Raw genomic sequence first — 15,045 nt, 5'->3', positions numbered from 1 at the left:
GTAGAGTAACCTTGGTTGTAGGTTTTCTCCTTCATCTCTTTAAATATGTCCTGCCACTCCCTTCTGGCATTCAGAGTTTCTGCTGAAAGATCAGCTGTTGAACTTATGGGGATTCCCTTGTGTGTTATTTGTTGTTTTTCCCTTGCTGCTTTTAATATTTTTTCTTTGTATTTAATTTTGGTAGTGTGATTAATATGTGTCTTGGCCTGTTTCACCTTGGATTTATCCTGTATGGGACTTTCTGTGCTTCCTGGACTTGATTAACTATTTCCTTTTCCATATTAGGGAAGTTTTCAACTATAATCTCTTCAAATATTTTTTCAGTTCCTTCCTTTTTCTCCTCTTCTTCTGGGACCCCTATAATTCGAATGTTGGTGCATTTAATGTTGTCCCAGAGGTCTCTGAGACTGTCCTCAATTCTTTTCATTCTTTTTTCTTTATTCTGCTCTGAAGTAGTTATTTCCACTATTTTATCTTCCAGGTCACTTATCTGTTCTTCTGCCTCAATTATTCTGCTATTGATTCCTTCTACAGAATTTTTAATTTCATTTATTGTGTTGTTCATCACTGTTTGTTTGCTCTTTAGTTCTTCCAGGTCCTTGATAAACGTTTCTTCTATTTTCTCCATTCTATTTCCAAGATTTTGGATCATCTTTACTATCATTATTCAGAATTCTTTTTCAGTTAGACTGCCTATTTCCTCTTCATTTGTTAGGTCTCGTGGGTTTTTGCCTTGTTCCTTCATCTGCTGTGTGTTTCTCTGTCTTCTCGTTTTGTTTAACTTACTGTGTTTGGGGTCTCATTCTGCAGTTTTGTAGTCCCCATTGTTTTTGGTGTCTGTCCCCGGTGGCTAAGGTTGGTTCAGTGGGTTGTGTAGGCTTCCTGGTGGAGGGGTCTAGTGCCTGTGTTCTGGTGGATGAGGCTGGATCTTGTCTTTCTGGTGGGCAGGTCCACGTCTGGTGGTGTTTTTTGGGGTGTCTGTGGCCTTATTATGATTTTAGGCAGCCTCTCTACTAATAGATGCGGTTGTGTTCCTGTCTTGCTAGTTGTTTGGCATAGGGTGTCTAGCACTGTAGCTTGCTGGTCATTGAGTGGAGCTGGGTCTTGGCGTTGAGATGGAGCTCTCTGGGAGATTTTTGCTGTTTGATATTATGTGGAGCTGGGAGGTATCTTGTGGACCAGTGTCCTGAACTTGGCTCTCCCACCTCTGTGGCACAGCCCTGACACCTGGCTGGAGCACCAAGAACCTGTCATCCACACGGCTCAGAATAAAAGGGAGAAAAAAAAGAAAGAAGAAGATAAAATAAAGTAAAATAAAATAAAGTAAAATAAAAGTTATTAAAAATAACAAATAATTATAAAAAAATTTTAAAGAAGTAATTAAAGTAAAAAAAAGAGAAAGAAAGAATTGAGCTACCAAACTGCTAAACAATTCCACCAATGATAACAAATGCTAAAAAATATACTAAAAAAAAAAAAAAACCAGACAAACAAATGGAGAGACAGTACTCTAGGACAAATGGTAAAAGCCAAGCTATAGAGACAAAATCACACACAGAAGCATATACATACACACTCACAAAAAGAGAAAAAGGGAAAAAATATATATATCGTTGCTCCCAAAGTCCACCTCCTCAATTTGGGATCATTCGTTGTCTATTCACGTATTCCACAGATGCAGGGTACATCCAGTTGACTGTGAAGATTTAATCCGCTGCTCCTGAGGCTGCTGGGAGAGATTTCCCTTTCTCTTCTTTGTTCACACTGCTCCTGAGGTTCAGCTTTGGATTTGGACCCACCTCTGCATGTAGGTCACCTGAGGGCATCTTTTCTTTGCTTAGATAGGACGGGGTCATAGTAGCAGCTAATTCGGAGGCTCTGGCTCACTCAGGCGGGGTGCGGGGGGGTATGGATGCGGGGCGAGCCTTTGGCAGCAGAGGCCGGCATGACGTTGCACCAGCCTGAGGCGCGCTGTGCGTTCTCCCGGGGAAGTTGTCCCTGGATCACGGGACCCTGGCAGTGGCGGCCTGCACAGGCTCCTGGGAGGGGAGGTCCCCTACATTTCTTAATTCTTTTTCTCCAAACCTTTTCCCACTACCTTTTAGAATGGTTTATTTGTGTCCTTATACAAACACAAAGTTTGAAGATATTTTTAGTCTATAACATGGGCAGTGGGTATAAATCTTACCATCCTCTAAACTTGGATGAAAAAATTTTTACAATCCTTCATTTTTCTAAAACAAATTACATTTGTCTTTAAAGCGAGATTCTTCAGGGATGGCCAGAAATTCAGTCTCAGTCACTAATGTGACTCCCTTTCCTTCAGGACTATGCTAAAGTGAGAGGGTTTGAAGCAGTCCAGGAGAGGCGAGAGGGTGTTCTCAACTTTGCTCCCTTCTGGACATTGGGTATACTGCCACTATCTAAGCCTTCTTTGACGCTTCATCTGCCCTGCTTGCGTATGTGATCTGTGATGAGGTTGTCAGTTTCAGTCCGGTTTGCAGCTTTTCTGGGGGTTAAGGGGGGGGTACCAAATCATTCTTCAGGGCCCTGCCAGATACCCCGAGTGCAATGTCTGCTACTCCCCTAAACCCACCAAAACCTTCCCATACATTTCTCTTCGTAGCTTCCTCTTGACCCCCTTTCCTCATGAGTTAATCAATATAATCTCTCATGTTGAGAGATTCTTCCTTTTAGGAACACCATGTTCTCCTTTTTAGGAGTGGGTGTGAATGAACTACAAGCTAAAACCAATATTTTTTTTACTAACTCACCCTGTTAAACATGTTGATTCATCAACAGAACACGTGGAACAAAAATGGCACACTTACAGAGAGTTGACCTCATCCTCGAAGTTTCTGATGTCTTTTCCAGCATTTGCTAAATAGATAAACATTTATAGAGCTCAAAACTTATTACAAGTTATTTTAAACATATGCCAATGACTCATGGAAATATTATTCCACTGTTTTATCTCCAGATTTTTCTATTCTCTAATTACTTGAGAAGAAAATGTTATTTGTGACATCTTAAAGCAAGGCCCTACCCTAACTATTCCTGTTTACTGATAATTATGTGAGTTCACTGATTACACTGGATAATTATATTCATGCTGAGAGTGGAGTCAATATAATTACAGGCTGAGAGCTGGGATTGGGATGATGGACAAATTTTTAAGGACAGTCTTCTCAGGTGTGTGTATAGAGACAGTCAAGACTCTCAAAGTGAAAAATGTAATGCATTTCAACTTGTAGGGTGGTGGCCAAGTACCAAGAATGAGGAGATAAAGAAAGACTTAGGCCAAGGGCAATATGCTTGTGGGTGTGGACAGGTCCAGGACCAAAGTCCTGCCAGATGCCAGTCCTTCCCTTTTCAGATCTTGCTCAGCAGCATTCATTGAGGGTTGTAGACAGGTTCGAACCACCTAGTCCCTGGGCCAATACTGGCCAAGTCTGCCAATACATATAATAGGATGCTTTTGCTTCCTACAAGTAGGGGTTTGGAATTTATCTTGTATCTATAAGCTGGGGGTCCCTGAAATGAGCCCCTAATCACCTGATCACCATATTGTGGCTTTCTTCTCAATCTGCACTGTGGTACACTCAACTCCTCAGGTGCTCTGTCTGCATTACAAATACCTACCTGGAAGAGAGCTCTAACACCAGCTCACTTATTTGGAGACTGGGTGTCTTGGTTATCTCTTAATGCACCTTGCTTCCTGTGCCTATGGTAACAAGTTCAGATCTTTTTCTCAACCAGAATTGCCACTCACAGCTGGGAAACTTCTGTCTCTTATATCACTAGCCTGTTAGGTGTTAGCTCTGGTCTGGTTGGAGCCGGAGTTCACTCTGATACTTTGGCAGCCATGGTTTAGAGCACTGGTTACACTTTGAGCCATGGACTCTGGCCCGTTGTGACTCTCTTTCCCAATCAACCATCATTAACTGAAGTCTCAATATGCCTCATGGTTAAGTCCACATAGATTCATTGGCTGGCTACCATTCTACCTGTTCAATTTGTCCTAGGTACACACACACATTTTTTGGGAAGTCTTCAGCCAGCTTTCTTAACAAACCTAAACTCAGGAATCACACTGAAAAGATCAACCTGTTTCAATTTGTGCAGAAGTAGAGGGTTTTGAGTTTAAAATTTTTAAATGTTTGGTCACAAAGCCTCCTATCATAAACACTTTTTCTTTAGAGATTATTTCAGGGGAAGATTTCTAACTACTGTCCATGCTGAGATAATTCATTGTTTTCTCACCATGGAGAGGGGTGAAGAAAGATCAGGACTGGAATAAGGTTCACTGATTCTCAGCTTCCTCCCACACTCCCCTTAAGACACCAACAATATAAAGATCTAAGGATCATTTCCAAGATGCAGTCACAGATTTGAGATTCACACTCAAGTGACCCTAGTGCTTTCAGTGAATGCTAAGATATAGAGACATCAATTAGGGGTTTTAGAGGCACAGGTTTTGTTTTAAGGACATTGGGATTCTCACTTGCGTATGTGTCTAGACTCAGTTAACTGTTGAATTTTCACCAGGTTTGGCTGATACAGATGTTCCACTTGTACTGGCAGTGTGACCGCCAGTTAATGAAGCATCTCAGTTCATGAATCTCTCCTGCCGCTCATCCTGACAAGTTGGAGAGGAAGAGGCTGCCTACAGATGGTGTTTCAAGTGTGTACAATATAGTGGGTTCCAAACACATGGGGGCTTTATTCAGGTTGCCAAAACTCACTGTGCTCTCACACGTAGTAGATGCATCTGATTAAAGGGGATCAATCTATAAGCAGTGTTTCATGATTAGAGAGAAAAATATTGCCTTTCTTGGCTAAGGAGCAAATTTAAACTGAGCCCTATGGAGAAGAGAGGAAGCAAGAGTTACTAGTTTTAAAGAAGTAGCTTGTCCTAGATGCTCTTTTGTCACTTTACTTCGTTAATATAGGAGGTCTCACTAGTGTGGATTTGTCAGATTACAAGTTAACTGTGATTGTGGACAATGGCACCAAAATGTGATTGCAGTGGTTCCCTGTTCCTTAACTCTCTGCAGGCTTTTCATTAGTCACAGCTATCATTCCTTCACCACCGGCAAAGAGTTGAATGTTAATGTCCATGCTGAATGAGGGATCCAAAGTTGGAACACAAATTTGTATTAAAGACCTGTTTTGAGAAAGAACTATTGTGAAAGTGGAGGATACCTGGGTAGCAGAAATTTCAGTTTTGGGAAAAAATAGATATTCCTGGTTTTTCTGTAGGACTGAGAACTCCTCAGAGATATCCGCTGTGTTTAGCACAGTGCCTTTTTTACAGTAGGCACTCAATAAATGTTTGTATAAATAAAGGAGTGAATGGCATTGCCTAACACAAGCAATTGATACTGAATTTAGAATAGATGAATTTTATCTTTCTTCACTAATGTTTTCTTTGAAGCATACAACAATGAAAGTAAAATTGCAAAATTTTAGAAAGAAGAGGAATAAGGTGACCATTCAGACTGATTCTATTATGTTAGAGATTATAATGATGATATTTAGTGTTTACCATGCCAGGCATTGTGCTAAGCGTTGAGTATGTCTTATTTAAGTCTCATAACAACTCTAGAAATAGTGCTAGCCCATTGTATAGAAAAGGAAATTGAGGCATAGAAGGCCCACACAGCCAGTAAGTGATGAAGCCAGGATTAAACCCAGGCTGTCTGACTCATTCTTTCTCATTTTCTACTTCGGCTGTTGCTCAACCTCCAAGAGGTTAGATGACATATCCAAGGCTGTCATGTGATGGGGTCTCAAACTTTATCTCATGATTTTCATCCTATTGCTTTTTCTCCTGCAACACATTTTTTTTGAGTAAAAAAACCTTTTCTGTAATACATGCCCTTCAAATTATGACCTAAATCTCAGAGATAACTGGAGAACTGGTGGTGCTGGTATGGAATTAATACATAAGTTAGGATGCTGTCAACAGCAAATAATAGGAAATCATAAATCAGCTGACTTATACAATAAATAAAAAGTATTATTCTCAAAACAAGAAGCCCGAAGGTTGGATAGTGTTGAAAAATAATTTAAGTACACTGACACTCTTACAGATATGTACAGTACTAAACATTTATTAGTGAGCAAATGAATGAAAGGTGTTCACATAATCTATTGTCCAGGCTTGAACAAGTCCCAACTCTCTAACCCTTTAACACCTCAGCACACCATCTTGTGTAAGAGAATCACTGAAGACAATCTCTAAGATTCCTGAGATAAGGTTCCACATACAGTCCTTACAGCTGGTTGCATACAGTCTGAATTTTAGATTGCATGGCTGGAGACTATCTTGTTTAGGAATTTAGCCTGAGGCAAAATCCCAAGGAGTACAAGCTTCTGATCTTACTAGATTCTTATTCTCTATTCATGAAAGAATAGGAAGTATCTATAAAATAATTTTAGCTAATCCACATAACTTGAATACCTTTAATTTCACCAGTGAGAGCTTAATTTTAACATTCATCATGCTAGTCAACAGGCTGCTATTTTTATCACTAAAAGCCCTTTTCTGACATTTAGTATGTTAATTAGCAAAATGTAGGTTACTGAGGAAGGTACAGTTAACAGAAGTTCTTATAATAGCCCTTCTGGAGTTTAGACTTCCTGATCAGAGTTCCAGTAACCACTCCTGTGTTCTTGATTGCCATGTTCATTGACCACTCCTAGACAGGGAATCTTTGATTAGAATGCTTAGAGCTCAACCCGGGTTACACTCACATAATATCACAATGTTTATGCTGAAGTATTTAAAAGTATAGTAATTTTAACAGTGTCATCCAGATTGGTTAATTCAGCAATTAAATGAAATCCTCAAGAATCCAAGCTGCCCTTGTTTCCGCCCTGCTGTCTGACTCTGTCCTTGACTAGTACCCTTAACGGTAGTGAGGTGATGGCTGCTCGAGTTCTAGGTGTCATCAAATGCAGACTTGATACCATCTCAAAGAAAAAGGGGACAGGGGTAACGGACATCCCTTTGTGTGCTCCTCTTCTCAGCAGCAAAGAAACTTCACCCAGAAGCCACTCAGTAGATTTCCCCTCATCTGATGGGACAGAATAATATAGCATATTCATTTTGAAGCCAATCATTGGGAAGTAAAATTGAATTTTTTTGAATATTGGTAAACTTTATTAGGACTTAACACTAAGTCATCTGAGGAGTGGGGAAAAAAATTAGAGCTTCATGAACAATAATGAATAAGGAAGAGGTGGTTGGGAAGGCAAGATCTGCAGCATGTGGAAAATGATTTCTTCTTTTTTTAAGTGTGAATATCTTTAAGGGCAACATTCATCTTTATTTGACCCTTCATCCCATATTCTTCCTTAGTCGCAGCTCTCTTTGTTCCTTTTTTGGTTGATTTGTCTTTGCTGCTCTACTCCCAATCACTGAGAGTCTTCAGTTAATACCCCAGCATCTTGAATTAGGGGAAGGAAGTTACAGCTTTAATGAGCATTTCTTTTTTTGATAGTTAGCCTAGAGTCATTTCAGGCTCCCTGATGCCTTCTTATCTTGGTGCATGCTGTTTATCATGTTAAATCTGGGATGAACCTGTCAGGGAATATTCCTGATTTGGGAACATAGAGGCCAGAGGAAAAAGATTTGCTAGGGCACTGTAATCACTGAAACCATCCTTTAAGAATGCTGTTGTCAGGCTGTTTGCTTCTCTTCCTTGACCAGCTAGAATCTCACTCAAAAACAAGTGCTTAATATTTTTCTAAAAATGTTTGATTTCAAGCAATCACATCCAACTTCTTCCTCTACCCCCTGGCTAGTTTTAAGATGAAAGAAATTGCATGGTGTTTTAAAAGCAGATTAGAGAGCCTGTGTCAGAGGATAAGGGCATATTCTCTAAATATTTACTTCTCCAGTGTCTTCAGAGAAAAGAAAGTAGAGACTGTACAAGTCAAGAATCTGTTTTCTGGAAATGAAAGAAAATGAACTAAACTTTCTGCAGATTATAGAATTGATTCTTAAAAGCTTACACTTATTTAATGCCAAAAAGCAGCAAGTCTAGATGGCAAGGGTTCAGGATTATTAAAAAGGTATGGTTAGGGAAATAAAGGTCAATTTAATTGATATTTTTAAAACTTTCATTTTACATAGGTCTGATTCAGAGTTAGTGACAAGAAAAACATAAATAAGATTTTAAAACTCTAAATATACTATAAATTGTATCTTAACATTCACACATTGTAGAAGGTTGTCTTTTTAAACTGCATCACTAAACTTCCCATCATCATTTATTTCCTCTCTGCTATGAGGTCATTCTTCACCCTTTGCCCATGCCCCCACCCCACTCCACTAACGTACACAAAACAGGTACACATATACAAACCTCCTTCCCTTCTGTGATATCTAGCTTTGGTAATGGTGTCACCATTTTCCTAAATTAAAGTCTTGAAAAATGTTTTTTATTTCTTCCTCTTTCAATTCTCACAACCAATTATTGACAAGTCCTATTGATTCTACTTCCCAATACTTCTTGCTTCAATTTCTTTCCTTTATTACTTCCTTCCTTTCCACTATGATTGCACTCAGAATTTGGCCATGACCTCTCAGTGGGATTCCTTGCCTCTGGCTTGTTTCCTCCAATCTATCTTTTACACCACTACTACCAGAACATTCTTTCTATACGACAGCTCTAGCTACTCTGCACAACTCATGGCACTCTGCAGATACTTGAAGATCTTCTGCGATTGGCCCTCTTTGCCTGAAGAATTTTAGCCCTCCCACCCAGTGTAACATCCATACTCTATTCACCAACTACATTTATAAACTCATCTCCTTTTATAATTCTTTCAACTGTTCTACTCTCAAGCCACTAGACACTACTTTTACCCTCTTTGCCTTTGTTCTCTTACCATTAACACTGTCCCCATGATCTCTCATGTCAGGATGCCTCCATCTTTCAAGGCCTTTTTCCATGATGCCTTCCCTTGTGACTTTCTCTCCCTCTTTAATAACCTCTTCAGGTTCCACATCCCCCTATCAAGGAACTTTATCAGCATTTCTGTTATAGTACTTATCGTTGTCTATTCTGAGTTATAGTTGGTTATGTGTCTGTCTTTTTAATCAATCAGTTAATGTCTAACAGAGTGCTTCACAAATAGTTTGGTTGTTGCATTGGGTTGAATCTGGGAGCTGATGGTACATTCTATTAGCTTATTTAATGCAGAACCCAATTGAGTATTGTCTTTTACTTTAGAGTCCAGGAATGAGGGCAAAGCAGGGTTTATTTCTCTTAAACCCCACTGATTTTTATATGCATTATGGTAAGAACATCCTTTATATTCTACTCTAATTTTTTTGAAGGTTTTCAAGTGACAGCTGTTGTTGTTGTTGTTAATTAATTAATTAATTTGTTTATTTTTTGGTTGCGTTGGGTCCCTGCCGCTGTGCGCTGGCTGTCTCTACTTGTGGTGAGCGGGGGCTACTCTTCGTCACGGTGCACGGCCTTCTCACTGAAGTGGCCTCTCCTGTTGCAGAGCACGGGCTCCAGGCACGCAGGCCTCAGTCGTTGTGGCTCATGGGCTCTAGAGTGCAGGCTCAGCAGCTGTGGTGCACGGGCCTAGCTGCTCCGCAGCACGTGGGATCCTCCCTGACCAGGGCTCGAACCCATGTGTCCTGCACTGGCGGGTGGACTCGCAACCACCGCGCCACCAGGGAAGCCCTCTACTCTAATTTTTCTTTTTCTGTCCTGTATGCTTTCTGCACCACCATAAAATGACTTTCTTACCTGAGCTCCCTCACCAGTATTTTATGATTTCTATCTCACTTTGCTCATTTATACCCCTATTTCTATGCTGTGGTGGACAGCTTTGACATTTGCTTTCCTGGTATTATTCTTCCTTCATCTAGTGACATAAACTGATTTTTCTTTGGAGGGTGATTGGCACTAGGAATAACATAGGTCTGGTGAATCATGCCACAGAGATCGGCAGGCACCCAATTTGGTGGGCATGTGTTCAATGAAACTCCAACATAGTACTATGACTTTGATGAGTGGAATGAAAAATTCTCTTTGTGGTGTGATTGCTAAAGTGATAAGATCCAAGCCAGGAGCTGTGGCTGAATCTCTCTAGCCCTCCAGCAAGAGCTGACCTGAATGAAACCACCACAAAGGAAAGCAGACCCAAAAAATAGAGACCAAATGCTGAGGACACGATTTTAACTAAGCCAACTTGAGCTGAAGTTTCTTCGCATGTAGCCAAGAGTCCCTATTCCTCATACCAGAGATAGGCTTCCTCACTAAAGCTACTCCTTTTAGCCTTTCTCTTTTTCATTGATCTTAGAAAATCTCCCCTCCCCCACTCACACACACAACAACACACAAGCCCTTTATGAAAGAAGTTTTTAAAAAAGAATAATAATGATACCCATATTATTTGGCTTTTCTGAGGGTCAAATAAATGTAAAATGCTTGAAAAGGTGCCTGGCATATTGTACCATGTTAATGTTAACTTTTGTCATCACCACCATCATCATCATCATCATCATCATTTTTTTTTTTTTTTTTTTTTTTGGTACGCGGGTCTCTCGCCACTGTGGTCTCTCCCGTTGCGGAGCACAGGCTCCGGACGCGCAGGCTCAGCGGCCATGGCTCATGGGCCCAGCCGCTACACGGCACGTGGGACCCTCCCATACCGGGGCACGAACCCGCATCCCCTGCATCGGCAGGCGGACCCTCAACCACTGCGCCACCAGGGAAGCCCCATCATCATCATTTTCATGTTACTTATTACAATGATCAGATCATACAATCGGAGACTTAAATCCACTGAAACTTCAATTTCTAGAAACATTTATTTGTGAATTGACTTTTATTTGGCCAGGGTATCACCCCTCGGCATGTTATACATTGCTGTTTCCATGAATGACTTTCTATGTGTTTGGCAGTGCATTCCATTTAAAAAAGTGCAATGTAAAGATTGTGTCTGTCAACTCTGCGCTTGGGAGATGCATACCGAAGAACATCACAGAATACTATTTGTAGCTGCCATTGGTTCATAATACTTATACTGTAAATTTCTATATCCCTTTAAGGTGGTTGAAAAGACTGTTTATTTCATTTTGCAGATAAAAGATAACAAAAAAACATACTTCTTAATGTTTATCTATTGATGGAGACTATGGAACATTGGTCTCTAGATTTCTAATCTAGGAAATGAGTAATTATCTCTTAAAACATGAAATTAAAATATTTCAGTATGATCCTCTTCTTAGTATAATGTTGTTTTGATTTGGAATTAAGTTCCCAGAGTTCTAATTTTTGCTCTGACATTAACTAATTCTGAGCAGACCATATAATCTCTATTGACCACAGTTTCTTCCACTGTAAAATGAAGAGTTTATACTTTACATTTAATTTGCATTCCAACTTGAATATTCTCTAAATTCCTTTCAAAGAAAGATTTATCATGAACACAATTTAGAATCACTGTTATCCACAAGAGAGAAGAGCTGCAGAGAGGGGCACTGAAATTCTTCCTTCAAGTATGCAGATAATATTTAGTTTCTAAGATTCATTTGAAGAAATAAAGAGGAATAGCATGTATAATGCAAAAAGGTTTAGATCAATTTAAGGTGAGAGCTTAAAGGTGGCAAGTTCAGTTCATTCTAGTAAAACAAAAGCTAATTAAAGTGAGAGCTAAGACCCAAATTGGGAAAAAGGTGATGAACTGTACAATCACACTACATGGCAATTGGGAAAAGGGTTTGGTGAATAGGACAGAGGTCACTGAAATTATCATCTTATGCTGCAGGAAGGTAAGGAGAGGCACATTTACCAAGTATTACTATCACATTTACCTAGTAATACTACTGGTGCATTTATTAGGCATAGCACACTTGTCTAGAACTGAAAGGGCCCTGAGACAGAGGAGGATTTTTGCCTGAATCTCCCTCCTAAGGTGCACCCAGGCTATATAACTTGGCAGACATTCTGAGTCAGAGCTCTTTTCCCAAAATTAGCTCTTGAAAAACACACACAAAAGGTTTATTTCTTTTGGGTTTGTGTTAATTAAATGTAGTCAAAGTGAAATCAGTTCCCTCTCAAAGTGACTGGCTTGCTGCCTATCAGAAGAGCTACAACAATTAGGTTGGACCTAGCAATTCAAAGCACTTATTCCCTACTGGATTACTGTATCTAGCAGTTCAATAGGTAGATAGGTAGATTTAGATGTATAGATATAGATAGGTATATAGACATTCAGAGATGTGTATTATTATTGACTGTGTTGTGTCCCCTCAAAGTTCATATGTTGAACCTTTAACCCCCAGTGTGACAGTGTTTGGAGATAGGGACTTTAGTGGGGTAATTAAAATTAAGTGAGATCATAGGGTGGGGCTCTGATCTGAGAGACTGGTGTCCTTAAAAGAAAAGGAAGAGACACCAGAGATATCTCTCTCCTTACACATACAGAGAAGATGCCATGTGAGGACACAGTGAGAAGGCAGCTGTGTACAAGCCAAGGAAGAGAGCTCTCACCAGAAATCAGCCCTGAAGGCACCTTGATATTGGACTTCTGGCCTCCAGAATTGTGAGAAAATAAATGTTTAAGCCACTCAATCTGTGGCATCTTGTTATAGCAGCCCAAGCTGACTAACACATATAAATTATCTGCTTATTTGTCTATCTGTCTATATACCTGTATCATCTATATCTATCTATCTATCTTTCTCTATATCCATCTATCATCTATTATCCATCTATCTACCCATCCATAATCTATCTATCTATCTAGTTACAGTTTCTTATACAATTGAGAACTTTATTCAACCCACTTTATTTGTTTCTTCTCTTTCCAGTTTTTCTATATTTAACATCTCACAATGGGGTGTAACTATACACTGATTTTTAATTCTGAAATAAGGAGCACAGGTCCCCAAAGAATATCCTATAATTCAATATGTTATCAGTATGGTGAGTGGTTCTCAAACTAAGGGCTAATATTAGAATCACCCAGGAAGATTTTTTAAGCTTTAAAACTAGAAAGCTAGTTTTGGGGGTTTATCAGAAGCTTCAAAAGGGAAATGGGATATGAGTTGTTTGAAACAGTTCACCTGCTAATGTCTGCCCAGAATGTCTTTTCTCCTTCCTCCTCTAACTTCAGGAGGAGAATAACTATCAGGCTGTGAGTATTCCCAAATCATAATTTTTGAGGGTTTATTATGTGTTACTTAAATATATGTTCTATCTCATCAATCAGATTTCTTGAGTTTAGGTGTATGGTTTTAATTTTTATAATTCTAGTACCTAGCCCAGTGGTATGGAAGGTAAGTGGTGATATCTTGGATGTAGAATAAACTCAGGATGATGTCTTATCCTGATATGACCTATTCTAGAGACCCAACAGAATTATCCTCGATCAAGAGAATTAACATTACCACATGTGCTGAAACAGTGGTCCCAGACTTGGTCATTTGCTTATCACCCACTGTCTGTTTTTACTCCTGCTCCACTGGAGTTTATTCTCAACATAGCAGCAAGGATAATCCTTTAAAAACATCTTCAGTGGCTCTCCATTTTACTCAGAGTAAATGCCAAAGTCCTTACATTGTCCTATAAGTAGAGTGAACCTATGTTCTAGGTCGACTGGGATAAACCCCATTTATGCATGTTAGTTTGGTGTAATTATTATTATTTTTTAATTTACTTAATTGAAGTATAGTTGATTTACAATGTTGTGTTAATTTCTGTACAGCAAAGTGATTCAGATATATATATATATAATATATATACTTTTTCATGTTCCTTTCCATTATGGTTTATTACAGGATATTGAATATATTTCCCTGTGCTATACAGTAGAACCCTGCTGTTTATCCTTTCTATATATAATATATATATATTAGCATTTGCTAATCCCAAACTCCCAGTACATCCCTCCCCCACCTCCCCCTGCCCCACAACCACAAATCTGTTCTCTATGTCTATGAGTTTCTGTTTTATAGATAAATTCATTTGTGTCATATTTTAGATTCCATATTTAAGTGATATCATATGGTATTTTTCTTTCTGACTTACTTCACTTAGTATGATAATCTCTAGGTCCATCCATGTTGCTACAAATGGCATTATATCATTCTTTTTTATGGCTGAGTAATATGCCATTATATATATATATATGTATATATATATACATATACATACATACATATATATATAATGTTCCATGGCATTTAGGTTACTTCCATGTCTTGGCTATTGTAAATAGTGCTGCTGTGAACATAGGGGTGGATGTATCTTTTCAAATTATAGTTTTGTTTGGGTATATGCTCAGGAGTGGGATTGCTGGGTCATATGGTAGCTCTATTTTCAGTTTTTAAGGAACCTCCATACTGTTCTCCATAGTGGCTGTATCAATTTACATTCCCACCAATGGTGCAAGAGGGTTCCCTTTTCTCCACACCCTCTCCAGCATTTGTTACTTGTGGACTTTTTAATGATGGCCATTCTGACTGGTGTGAGGTGGTACCTCACTGTAGTTTTGATTTGCAGTTTGGTGTAATTATTAAATAAATGTGTCCTCTTTTATTCTAATGCGTCCCAGACTTATGTTAAATTATGGTCACCACTTAGAAGGCCCTACCTGATCTGGCTCCATGTAATCTCTTTGGCCTACTCTCTCTGCTCCAGCCACACTGGCCTCCCTATTGTTCCTTGAACACACCAGGCACTCCTACTTTAGGGCTTCTGTTTTAACTCTTTCCTCTACATGGAACACTCTTTCCCAGATATGTACTCGGCTCACTCCCTCGGCTTCTCCAAGTCTCCTCAAATCTCACCTTCCCAAGGAGATCAGCTCTGACCACCTGCTTAATGCTTGTAGAATGAACAACTGAATACTGAATATTTTTCTCTAAATTTATCCCTTTTTTACCTTAAATATCTTCTTCACTCTTAGTCTTAACAAATTATGTTGGTGTGGTGAATGTTATATTTTTTCTAATATACAATTCTAATGTTTATTTTAGAGTAAATATATTAAAAGCTGAGTAAAGGT

General features: G+C 39.2%; 1 long non-coding RNA gene across 1 annotated transcript in view; it reads left to right on the top strand.

Moving 5' to 3' along the window:
* Positions 1-1,681: 1,681 nt before the first annotated feature.
* LOC141278202 (uncharacterized) overlaps positions 1,682-15,045 on the top strand; it is a 32,633-nt gene continuing 19,269 nt past the window's right edge. The window contains exons 1-2 of the long non-coding RNA XR_012330549.1: positions 1,682-1,807; positions 4,549-4,684. This is a non-coding gene — a long non-coding RNA (uncharacterized lncRNA). The remainder of the gene's footprint in view (positions 1,808-4,548; positions 4,685-15,045) is intronic.

This window comes from Tursiops truncatus, chromosome 3 (assembly GCF_011762595.2).
Source record: "Tursiops truncatus isolate mTurTru1 chromosome 3, mTurTru1.mat.Y, whole genome shotgun sequence".
Classification (NCBI taxonomy): Eukaryota; Metazoa; Chordata; class Mammalia; order Artiodactyla; family Delphinidae; genus Tursiops; species Tursiops truncatus.
Note: the sequence above shows the minus strand (reverse complement) of the source record. Positions and strands in the feature narration are given on the sequence as shown.